General features: G+C 40.7%; 1 protein-coding gene across 1 annotated transcript in view; it reads left to right on the forward strand.

The window, feature by feature from the left end:
• Dscam3 (Down syndrome cell adhesion molecule 3) overlaps positions 1–13,402 on the forward strand; it is a 44,553-nt gene that overhangs the window by 10,808 nt on the left and 20,343 nt on the right. The window contains exon 3 of the mRNA XM_018028439.2: positions 9,676–9,840. The gene's annotated coding sequence lies outside the window, so the exon portion shown is untranslated. The remainder of the gene's footprint in view (positions 1–9,675; positions 9,841–13,402) is intronic.

Raw genomic sequence — 13,402 nt, forward strand, 5'->3', positions numbered from 1 at the left:
CATCGAGGGAGGCGCATTAAAAAAGCATCGAGGCCACCGGATCGAAGGGCAAGTTAAATGGAAAGGGATTCGGAATTCCCTTCTAATTTCGATTCCGAGCGTACAGGTGCTATCCGCGCGAGAGCAGAGAGTAGCACGTAGAGCCTGTTACGCGCCAGTAGCGTAAAATCAGCCATTTAAATGGTGGCTCACGTAAAGTTCGTGTACCGGACCAACTTTTGTCCTCCATCCTCCTTGACTCCCAGACAGCCACCCACTCTCTCTCGCTCTCTTCTTGATTCTTATCCTCCCGTGCCAGCCTCTTTCTACCTTGTACGAATCGAACTTCCCTCGATACAATTTAACGGCTTTCAGTGGCGTTTTCCCTTCGGTATTTACTCGGAGACGTCTCGGTGAAAACGCGGCATAATGGGATCCCCAGCAACTTTCCGACGTTTCCTGCGGCCAGTCACGTTTCTCCCCGGCGACGCTCCCCCTGTAATTGACGTTTATTGTGCTCACGCAACGCGCCGTGAAAACGTATCGATGGATAAACCGGTTTTCCTCTCGTTCCTCGCGATCATTTCTGCTGTTATTTCTTTTATCACATTTTTCTCAGATATTTTGTTCCTTGACAATTTCATAAAAATGTTTCTTGCCAGTCTCAATGGTTAACGCATCGAAAGAAAGATTTCTTTCTTTCTTTGATTTATTATAAAGAAACGAATCAAGCTTATATTTGAAAAGAATGGAGATATCAATGAAGATTGTGTCGTTTAAGAATTGATATAGAACTTTTATCAACGATGAACACGAAATTTAATTACGCTGTGAGGTAAGAGACGGAGGACCCAAACATATGACGCGCAGGTGCGACTAATGATTACACGTGAAGTGTAATCCAGTCTTGCCAGATCTGGCATTCATATGGAGGAAGTCAAGTGCAAATTCAAGTTATACATCGTTTAATTGTTACTTTAATTGTTACATACGTTGCGTGATTAAAATTGTACGATTTACTTGTAGACTACTCGACGTCAGAGACAGAATGTTTTCTATTCTTGTACTCTACTTATGCAACTTCCTAACATGGGACAGATAGAGTACCCGGAAACATTTTTCACGGAAAGTCGATTCGATAGGGGGAGGCGAGGAAGAATGCAGGCGACAGTAAATTCGGGGGCGAAGTTCTCGAGACGGTGTGTATCGATTGGGTCGGTTTTTCGTCCGGCGGAAGTTCGTAAGTCGCTGGCCCGTCAGCGGGGTTAACAGAAAATTCTTCTTCCCGCTTTTCGTCGAGTCATTCGCCAAACTGCCGGAACGAAAGTTTCGCTCGATGCGCTGCCACCAATTGAAATCGAACAGTAAAAAGAACAACTACCTAGCAAGAATTCGACTCTTCGCGAACATACGTTCGCTTGGAATTCGGTCAGAGTTCTCGGACTTCTATGTCTTCCAGGTACTTCCTGTTGTTACATATGGAATCGCAGGACAGGAGAATTGCGGAGAATATAAAGTTCGATCGAAGTCTAGTTAGTATAACACAAGTTTCATACTGCCATTCTACAAGTTGGATAAGAATTTTAAGACTATCAACTCCTTAAATGAAAACAATGACACAGCATTGGAATTTTAATAGTTATTAGATGTTACATTAATAAAACATTGTCCAATATTTTATAAACGTTGCTTCTTTGTAAATATCATTTTTCCTAAAAGTTTATTGCTTTAAATATTGAACATGAATGGTTATCACATTTCTTAAACTTTTGGCAGAGATCTTAGATCATACAACTTTAAATATATTGTATATAGAAAAGTTTTGAAACTATTTGCGTACTTATGACGACAAATAGTGCAATAAATTTTCTATTTATGATCAATTGGGTGTCGTTTTAATGGCATCAAAGATACAACAATAACGATCGAATTACCGTCAATTTGCCAAGCATTTCCGGGAAATTTAGCTGGCAAAGTCAGCCTTTTGCTTGGCAAAACTCGGCATTTTCCACGGACTGAGCTAGTGCGGCGGGGTAACAAGTTTCCCGACTAATAAACGACGCGACTTTCCTCTCTCTTCTGAAACGTAATTACCGGCCAGCCAAGAAAAGAGGAAAAACCGTGAAGAAGACGACGACGGCGACGACAAGGAGGAGGCGGAGACCGAACGATCATAGGACTCGGATCTATGAAACGCGCGGCGTTAATTAAACCTCGTTACACCGAACTTACTGCGAGTTTCTCGTTAACAAGATGCTGTCCGATATCTCTCTCTCTCAATCTTTATCGATAATCTCTCCAAGTTTCGACGAATCTTTCTTCAGCAATCCCCAAAGAAGATCCGTGTAAAGAAACCTGCTCGTTATCAACCACTCCAACTCGCTTGGTATCACCTCCTCACCCCTGTTTCAGAAAACCGCGGTACACCCACGTTCATAAGTAATAACTTCTTTAAATATCTCAAACCAGATGTTATCCAGTTAGAAATTGATAATTGTGTAAAACTCGTTCAATTAAAAGAGTAAAGTAACATAAAGTAGACTTATCAGATTCTTTTACTTAATAGAATTTCGTATTATTATATTTGTATTAGGAGTAGTAGTAGTAGTAGTAGTAATAGTTTGCTTTCTGCACTAGTCCAGACTCAAGCTTATTGAGTAAAGCATATCGCATCTCGTGAGAGTTCAGAACAATGCAATTGACCATCTATTATGCTTTATCACCAGAGTCATCCCCAGATAACTGAAACAGGGAACGAATATTTGCTAAGAAATATAACCATCTATTCAACTGCAAATCGACTAGTAATCGTATATATAAACTTGTATTCGTATCAAAAACATGGTAAAACTGTTGAAGATATCACTTTCTAATGTGCAGAGTCTGAAGTATCTCCATGGATATTTTATACTCAATATTCGGAGTAATGTTCAATTATTCAACTGACTATTCCAAGCAATGTATAATCAATATGGTTGCCTATAACCAGACTGTGGATTTGTATGCATTGCATTTTAATGCATCTATTTCATATAATCTCCAAAAATGCACAAAACAATTAATCTAAATCTCACATGATGAAGTTATAAAAATGAAAAATGTGTATAAATGGGTTACATTTTTCGAAATGTGTCAGAAAATATGATTTTGCCTAGATATCCGCAGTCTACTAGTGACTATTGGAGTCCATGGAATCATAAAAATTCATTGATAATAATAATAAGTCAGTACGTCCACGATATCAAAGAGTTGTGAACAGGAATGTACCCACGAAAATGTCCACCAGGTTCCACGACTTCTCGCAAGCGGAAAGAAAAACATCGGAGCGAGAGTTTGAAGAGGTGGGAGAGGCCCCGTTCATTAAAATGTGTTCCAGCCGGCGCGGCGGTAATTACGCGTTTAATTATTTAAACGAGTGACCCGGCATTCAGCAGGATTTCATCCCCACTGCCGTTTCTTTTTTTCTTTTCCCCGCTACGATTCTTGGTTAAACTCGGCCCGTTTTCCCTCGGAGCCGCGCATACACTGTCGGTCGTCGTCGTCGTCGTCGGCTCGTTTCTCGCTTCTTGTCTCGATAGTAATATCTCCCCATCTTGTCTTCATCCGATCTTCCTCTCTGTCTCTCCCTCGTCGCACCGACAGAAGGAGGGGAGAACTGCATCTCGCAATTCCGTGTCTCTTTTTCTCGGACTCGAATGCCTTTCAGCGCGACGCCCTTTCAACGTTTCCCTTTCGTGTTTCACGTTTACGTTGCATTCGGCGCGATGCCCGGACACTCGACGACCAGTTCGCGACTTACCCGGGGTCAGATCCAACGCGGATATCGTGAATGAGAGACGGTTAATTGGTCGTCGGAGGGTGATGCTATTCGTTGTGCAGTTTGCGTTTCGTTACGCAGCAGATAAGCTAGCGTTAATTATCGTTTCCCGTGAAACTGGACTGTAGATCTCTGTGAAATGCCGCCACTGCGAAACGGAGTCCAAGGTCCTCTGAATTCATAAAGCGGAATGCATAGTTTCAGATTGGAACGTTTTATGAACTAAATGAAGCGATAAGGTCGTAGTTGGGTTCATTTAAATGCATTCAGTAAAAATTATTGCTACTTTTTCTGATTCATAACCGAAATTTTTAGTGATTCATTTTGTACACGTTGAGTTCAATTTATTTTTTAATGATAGATAATTATTATGAGGCCTTCAGCAAAATATTTTACGTTATTTAAAAATTTACTGTACGACACATATGAAAATATTGGAAACCAGATTCTCTCTCTCTATTATAATTTCATGACTGATAAAGTTAGAGGCATTCAAGAATGAGGATAACATTAGTTCTCGTGAATCCCACATGGAATACTCGATTAAAAAGACGGGAAACAAGCTGATTCCCTCTTTGGATGCACGATATCACAGTGAGTGAAAGGCGAGTGATACGGAGAAGAGAGTGGCGAGGAGAGACTTAGGCCTCGGTGAAAAGCGATGAGGAATTTATCTGAAATGACATCGGCTCGACCCTCGTCGTCCGCCAAAGGACTTATTCCCGAGGAGAGCGGCATTGTCTGTTAAAAAAAGGGGAGCCGTTCCTCTTTCTCCGCGCTTTCCTCCCTTTTTTTCCTTTTTGTTCTCCGTCCGCCACCTTGCTCTCGGAATTCTCGCGAGGTAGAAAAGCGCGTTCGTGCCCCGCCGCTACTTCCGATGATGACCTCCGACTGCGCGAAGTGAAAGGAAAACGGGGCGAGTAGCTAATTGATTCCGGAACGAATTGGAAGATGGGTTGTAAAACAAATGAAGGATGGTAAAGAATTGGACAAATAAATGAAAGGCAATTATTCTATTAATTTATTCGATGGCTGATGCCAGTAGTAGGTTCAATAATTGCTTCGATAATTGTTTATTAACATTGTTAACCAACATCCAAATGTTGTCAATTCATTGTGTATAATTGTTTTGAACGGTTCACTTCGATTTTCGTGATTTTAATTTTAACGGATAAAGTATGTTTCTCCGATGGTCCCATAAATGTTATTATAAATTTGGACCAATAACCAGCGAGTATCAGTAGAAAAAACAGCACTCCGCGCGATGCGGAGAGATGATACATATGTCCTCAGCAGATTACGTCAATCTAGCGTAGCGGAATCGGGGGAGGACGTCACGATATCGGAAGGGAAAACGTGAATCGAAAAGAAACTTAATCCCGGATAGAGGTTCGCTGCGAATCCACGGGAAATATCGTTGCCCGGTTCGCTGGAGATCTGCGCATATTGGCCTCGTTTGCACGTTTCGTTTCGTTTCCCTCCCTGCCACTTCTACCTTTTACCAGGAATTTGATCGTCATCCAGGTATTTGCTAGACCCGATAACGGGCCCCCGTTCTCCTCCAAGTGGCTTCCTAATTTTTCACATCTCTCCACTCGACTCGAGCTTTCTCCATTTATAGTCCCGATCCAGCCCTTTCGTTCAGATGCGCAACATTTCCTCTGCAATTTTTTTACTGTGTTTCTATTCAATGCATGAAACCATTGATGAATGCATTGAAGGTTTTTATCTTTTATAAATTACTAGCATTCTTCGCAGCATACAAGAAAGCTACAATCCAAACTTCGATAAAAATATTTCAGTCGTCTCTGATATTTTTGCTAACATAAACAAACGCTTTCTTTAATAGTAAGATTTCATGTGATATTTCAATTTTGATTTTCACATTTCAATGATTAAGAATGATCTTTAATAGCTACGAAAAAATCGAGTTTAATCATGAGCCAGCTTTAAAACGGAAGACCGAAGATTTCTCTCTCATTTTCTGTTCAATTTAGCAACGTTATCGCAGCCCCGATAATGTTCGTCTTCCAGCTTCTCAATTTCGTTTCCCTCGTTTACGTTCGCCGACACTCTTTTTTTACACGTCGCTGCAGTAATAGAATAACACTATAGAAATTTCCACGTAGCTAGAGAGAATTACATGATTACTAAATATTTGCGAGAATAGTATTAAAAATAATTTATGAAATGTCGTAACAAAATTATAATTAAAGCGATGGAATAAATTATTTAACTGGAAATAAAACTAGATGTTTAGATAAATTGGACGGAGAGTCAAATATTCTCACGGGGGCGAATTTAAACGCGTTGCGTTTAATACTTAAATCGTATCTCTGAAATGAGACGCGTAACGGTGTGACGCCCCGGCTTGACAGTGCTATTAAAAGCAATATCGTAGCCGAGGCTGTCAGATCTGGGAATAAATGGAGCAGCGACGGAGCTGTTCGAGCTGAAAATGAGTTTCCGGATGCGACGCTAATCTTATTTCCGGCGGTGAATTTACCGCGACAAACGTTCCTTTCTTTACCCACTAGCTTAGACAGCCATAGCAATTGGAAATCTGGAATTTATAATCTACCAGTGAAAATTCTAAAACATAATACGCAGATAGAAGTATGTGATGATAAATAATTGAGACCGTAGTACATATATATCTGCACATAACGTGACAGTAATGGTTTTAAATCAATCTTGAAAGTGATAAAAAATTCAAACAGGATGAGGTAAGGCGGAATTGTCAGAGAAGCAGGCCACGAATCTTTCCTAATGCGCTATTTTGTAACTCCGACGCTCTCCTCGAAGGAAACCTCGTCCCGGAGGAAACGATTCGAGTCGAAAGTGGCGCGATTCCAATTCTCCTGGAGATTCGAACGCGCCAGAGCGAGAGAGAGAGAGAGAGAGAGAGAGACAGTGACTAGAATCCATTATCGCCGCCGATTTAAAACGTAGAGAAGTCGAGGCGAGCGTAATGGCGTCTTCCCCAGGACGACGAGCGTTTTACGTCGATTTTTCCCGCGTCGCGTACGATCGCGAGCGGATGTCACCGTCGTTCGTCCGCATGATTTATAGCACTCGAACGAGAACGCGTCAGTAAACAACGCTGTCGGGCTATCGCGTGAAAAATTCACAATCCTCCGAGCGGATTTATGTAAATACTCATGGACGAAAGCAATGTCTTTTGCAACTGTTTCAAATCTGATGATGTACGATTAAAATCGAGTTCTGGTCGACACTATGAAAACAGCATTTTCCTTTCAAACACTTTTATTTACAATACTATGTTCGTCACTTCAATAACCATAAATGTTATTATAAATTTGGACCAATAACCAGCGAGTATCAGTAGAAAAAACAGCACTCCGCGCGATGCGGAGAGATGATACATATGTCCTCAGCAGATTACGTCAATCTAGCGTAGCGGAATCGGGGGAGGACGTCACGATATCGGAAGGGAAAACGTGAATCGAAAAGAAACTTAATCCCGGATAGAGGTTCGCTGCGAATCCACGGGAAATATCGTTGCCCGGTTCGCTGGAGATCTGCGCATATTGGCCTCGTTTGCACGTTTCGTTTCGTTTCCCTCCCTGCCACTTCTACCTTTTACCAGGAATTTGATCGTCATCCAGGTATTTGCTAGACCCGATAACGGGCCCCCGTTCTCCTCCAAGTGGCTTCCTAATTTTTCACATCTCTCCACTCGACTCGAGCTTTCTCCATTTATAGTCCCGATCCAGCCCTTTCGTTCAGATGCGCAACATTTCCTCTGCAATTTTTTTACTGTGTTTCTATTCAATGCATGAAACCATTGATGAATGCATTGAAGGTTTTTATCTTTTATAAATTACTAGCATTCTTCGCAGCATACAAGAAAGCTACAATCCAAACTTCGATAAAAATATTTCAGTCGTCTCTGATATTTTTGCTAACATAAACAAACGCTTTCTTTAATAGTAAGATTTCATGTGATATTTCAATTTTGATTTTCACATTTCAATGATTAAGAATGATCTTTAATAGCTACGAAAAAATCGAGTTTAATCATGAGCCAGCTTTAAAACGGAAGACCGAAGATTTCTCTCTCATTTTCTGTTCAATTTAGCAACGTTATCGCAGCCCCGATAATGTTCGTCTTCCAGCTTCTCAATTTCGTTTCCCTCGTTTACGTTCGCCGACACTCTTTTTTTACACGTCGCTGCAGTAATAGAATAACACTATAGAAATTTCCACGTAGCTAGAGAGAATTACATGATTACTAAATATTTGCGAGAATAGTATTAAAAATAATTTATGAAATGTCGTAACAAAATTATAATTAAAGCGATGGAATAAATTATTTAACTGGAAATAAAACTAGATGTTTAGATAAATTGGACGGAGAGTCAAATATTCTCACGGGGGCGAATTTAAACGCGTTGCGTTTAATACTTAAATCGTATCTCTGAAATGAGACGCGTAACGGTGTGACGCCCCGGCTTGACAGTGCTATTAAAAGCAATATCGTAGCCGAGGCTGTCAGATCTGGGAATAAATGGAGCAGCGACGGAGCTGTTCGAGCTGAAAATGAGTTTCCGGATGCGACGCTAATCTTATTTCCGGCGGTGAATTTACCGCGACAAACGTTCCTTTCTTTACCCACTAGCTTAGACAGCCATAGCAATTGGAAATCTGGAATTTATAATCTACCAGTGAAAATTCTAAAACATAATACGCAGATAGAAGTATGTGATGATAAATAATTGAGACCGTAGTACATATATATCTGCACATAACGTGACAGTAATGGTTTTAAATCAATCTTGAAAGTGATAAAAAATTCAAACAGGATGAGGTAAGGCGGAATTGTCAGAGAAGCAGGCCACGAATCTTTCCTAATGCGCTATTTTGTAACTCCGACGCTCTCCTCGAAGGAAACCTCGTCCCGGAGGAAACGATTCGAGTCGAAAGTGGCGCGATTCCAATTCTCCTGGAGATTCGAACGCGCCAGAGCGAGAGAGAGAGAGAGAGAGAGACAGTGACTTCGATCCATTATCGCCGCCGATTTAAAACGAGAGAAGTCGAGGCGAGCGTAATGGCGTCTTCCCCAGGACGACGAGCGTTTTACGTCGATTTTTCCCGCGTCGCGTACGATCGCGAGCGGATGTCACCGTCGTTCGTCCGCATGATTTATAGCACTCGAACGAGAACGCGTCAGTAAACAACGCTGTCGGGCTATCGCGTGAAAAATTCACAATCCTCCGAGCGGATTTATGTAAATACTCATGGACGAAAGCAATGTCTTTTGCAACTGTTTCAAATCTGATGATGTACGATTAAAATCGAGTTCTGGTCGACACTATGAAAACAGCATTTTCCTTTCAAACACTTTTATTTACAATACTATGTTCGTCACTTCAATAGAATTGATATATGCATGTAAGTTTAAGTCAGGCTTCTGGCTTCTTCATGAATAGCCTCAAATCACAGCTATGGTTTATGATAGATCAGAGTACAAATATTTACAACAATTCTACATTTCATCATTTTACATATCTAAATCATATACATTTACAACTCTGTCATGTTACATACAATTTCCTACAAGAAAGTAACATGGGCTATTCGGGCTATCCAAGTGATCAGCACTGTATGTCTGACAAAGAAATGTTTTCAACGGTCAGATTCCGGGTTTAATAAACGGCAAAAGTTTCAAGAAACTATGCTTCATTGAATACATACAAGAGAATAAATCATCATATATTTTTGGAAACTCATTTCCTCATACTAGCTCCAGTTTACAGAAAATACAATAGAAGTTTCAATACTGGCATAGAAATTGAATAATGAAAACCTATCAATAAATGCTTGGTGAGAGTTAATAAAAATGTTATTTGTTCCAGTGTTGACGGTGCCTGGGTACGAGGTGAGGGTGAACAGATCCTCAGTAGTGGAAGGATGCAACGCCGTCTTGTCTTGCACAGCACGGGAGGACGTGAAAGAACACCTGACGGTCACCTCCTGGTTTCGCGACGATGCTATTCTTCTACCCGGTAGCACGGACACGGGTCAGTACCAAAAACTTGAAAAGATTTAGAAAGAAACTGCACGGTTATTTTCTTTTGCTTATAAATTAATGAATATTTATAATTTCAGGATGACGCATGACGTTCAAGTAGTATACTGAGAAAGGAATTTTTGTTTTTACTGTATATTTGAGAAATTTCTTTGATTTTGTATAAAATAATAATTCGAACGTGTGCATGTGCGATTAAGATTTTGTATTAAAATTAGATGAAAATTATTGTCACATTCAGTTTTATTTTTATTTATCCTCTGAATTTTGCCTCGAATCCCATGTATAAAATTATTCATAGCTTCTAGATCATAAAGTAAGTATTATATAAATAAGGATTAACAACTTGTAAGATACGCTTGTATATATATATAAAAATCCGCTCCCCGAATGAATTTCAAAAGTCTCTGCCGTCGTGGCACTACTTCGGAAGAAGCATAAGGTTTTGAGATCGAATCGCGGAGGAAATCGAGCGTGAAATCGAGTGCGGAGATCGATCCGCACGGAGATGCGATGATAAATCGTCGTTACGTGTCATGAAATTCTAAACGTGATCGTACCGGGCCAACAAAGCATAAAAACATCCACTTGGCCGTGCGATAGTCCCCGGGGACTCCGCGAGGACGGAGAAAGGGAATCCTCGATGACGTTCGATCGCGAACTCAAAAATAGCGAGTGGTGGTAGAAAGACGCGTTTCTCCCTGTTGAAAAGAACACGGATCCGCGATAAAGTTGAAAACGGATGAGAGAAAGTGGAGTAACGTGTGCCGCCTAACTGCGGAGTTATTTCAAAGTTACCTCGCTCGCTGGTGAACGTGTTTCGAACGAGGGAAAGAGAGTTTGATAGTTTTTAAACGTTCTTCGTGACTGAAATAGAAACGGATGACACCTCCGAGACTATTTCATATCGTAATTCAACGTGTACGTGTCTTTAGAGGAGTTTTCTCATTGCAGTATCCACAGTTATCCATTAATTTATTTTTGTATATTCCTGTATACAATCTACTGAAATTTACTCTATCTAGAGAATATTAAAGCTCTTCTGGCTACACGTAAAAATAATGACACGTGTCAATTTGGAGGCAAATAGTTATCATATAAAACTCGCATGAAAAATTTGAAAGAAATTGAGGAACTTGTTTTACTTCGTCCTATAAGAATTCACATTTCAGTTAGGTGATAGCTGGTCAAGATCAGATGAAGAAAAAGCCGATATTATTGCAAAGCATTAATTTTAAATCCATAAACAAAAACTGAACCTGAAAGAAAGACTCATTAAGTACCTCTTCTTATACATATAAAAGCAATTATAAAATGGAAATTGCTGTTGCATTCACGATTATATACAATATACAATAAGAAAGTGCAATCTGTTTAATTGGATAAAACGTGAAAAACCGTCTGGCCATTACATTTAATCATCGCTCGAGAGAGCGGAAGAGGCATTATACCGTCCGGAAATAGGTGCTCGACCCCTTTTTCCGGTATTTCAGGCAGCGGAGCACACGCATCGCGCGATTCAGCTGTGTTCCGCTCGCCTGCTTCAATCCGGCTTTATGCCTTTGTACAATCCATGCACCCGTTGTTTTTTCAACGACAGTGACGACGACGACGACGACGACGAAGAGGAGATACGCCTGTTCTCGTCGACGGTAACGGTTGTTAAGTTCGAATCGGCGGCGCGCAGCGCCGCGTAATTGACGAAAGCAGTTTTCATACGATACTCATCCTTTCCACTCTGCCACGTTTTCTTTCCCGTTTCGCGACGTCGTTCCACGCTTTACGCACGCACTCGTCTTATTTTGTCCGCGTTTCTTTTCGCATTTACTGTCACGAGGCATCGACCGGGATCAAAGTTCGAAACGCTTTGTGCCGCGAAGCGTTAACGAGAGATTTTGATGAGGAGCACAGACGGTCTCAGTTAGATATACGCATATATGCAGGGGAAGCTGGAGCGAGAAGAAATGTAAACAGAAGTGAAATAAATTTTTCACATAATATTTATTAGTACATTTTTATAAATATAGATCTAATATTATATAAAGTAAGGAGTGAAAGGATTATCGTTTTACAAATTAATATGATTTTCTAATTTTGGCTGAGATCCGTGGCAAGATGGAAAGATTTAATTATATTCAACGTAATTAAATATTTAACAATAAGTACTTATAGATGTTAAATAGTACAGATGCACGATTGATCAGACCTCGACAAACATTCACTAGAGATTTAATTATCAAGTTTTATTCGACTTTTTCGGAAGAACTAGCTGCAATGTAGTTGAAAAAAATCGGCACACAGGTCGTTGATCCGACGAACGGGAAGGGAAGGGTTCAATCAAAATTAAAAATCCGAAAGGGAAGTTTGAACGTTTATTTCCTAACGCGTGCGCGTGGAACTTTCATCGCCGCCAGTCCCGTACAAACAATCCCCGAAACAGTCTCGGTGGAATACCCAGCGGGGAGCGGAGGGAGGAAAAAAGAAAGAAAGCTGAAGAGGAGGCCTTCAAACTTCATTTTCAGCGGCGCGAGACTTTTGCCTTTCCATAAACAGTTCGCGAAGCACCCTCGGGGTAAAAATGCCACCACCCCACATCGCCGGCTTTTGCTAGCGCCGGGTTTATTCGTAAATTCGTGGCAATGCCGATACAAATTAAAAGCCAGTGCAAGCAAACTCAACCCGTTCGATTCAGCCAGCAAACGATTTAAACGGTTGAAGAGTTTAAACGGTGCTGTTTGGTCAGGTCGTGGTGTTTCCTGAAACTCTCCGAGTTTTTCATTAAGTGACAAGCTCAACGCTCAATCTGATTGAAAAATTAAACTCTAAAAAAGATGTATATTGAATTCAGTTCTTAAGGTAATTTTTGTCCAACTATATTAGTCAAGATAAGGGTTATACCTATATTATAGTAAATTTCAGCTTTCTAAAAATATGGCAGAGTATTAACACAGTTCAGCAAAAAAATTTGACCCGTGCATGGTGAGTTTAGTGTTAGTTGTAAGCGAGATGCAGGAGTATTTAACGAATAGTCACTTTTTTTTAACTTACAATATTACGCTGCAAAAAATGACTTCAATAATACTTCATCCGAACGTCTTCCCATTTTCTGTAAGACTCTTAGTAAGTATATTAGTATTAGCATAAAACGAACTATCGGGCACTGGAAATCGATGGTACGTGGGACTCCGGAGTAGGAAATTCACTTGAGCTTTTCGCATAAGAATCGCGACATCTGCGGAGGATGTCCCTCGAGGTGTCCCGTAAAGAAATCCGTTACGAGTCCCGCGGGGAGCGCAACGATAACACCGGAAGTTGAACGAAAGGGGGAAGGGGGCCGCCCGAAACGTTTTAATATTGGCAATGGCGGAAACAAACTCGAGCCGCGCGACGACTGGAAGAAGTATGGAAATATCCGGCATGAAGACATTCGGTAGCGGACATCTGCGACGAAGAAGTTTTGTGAGCAAACAACAGGCAGTTTTGCAACAGAACAGTGAAATTAAAAAAGTTCGAGATTTTAATAGTACATTTCTTATTTTACATTGAAAGTATTG

The sequence above is a fragment of the Ceratina calcarata genome, unplaced genomic scaffold (genome assembly GCF_001652005.2).
Source record: "Ceratina calcarata isolate Rehan_Ccalc_2016 unplaced genomic scaffold, ASM165200v1 scaffold45.2, whole genome shotgun sequence".
NCBI classification, from domain to species: Eukaryota; Metazoa; Arthropoda; class Insecta; order Hymenoptera; family Apidae; genus Ceratina; species Ceratina calcarata.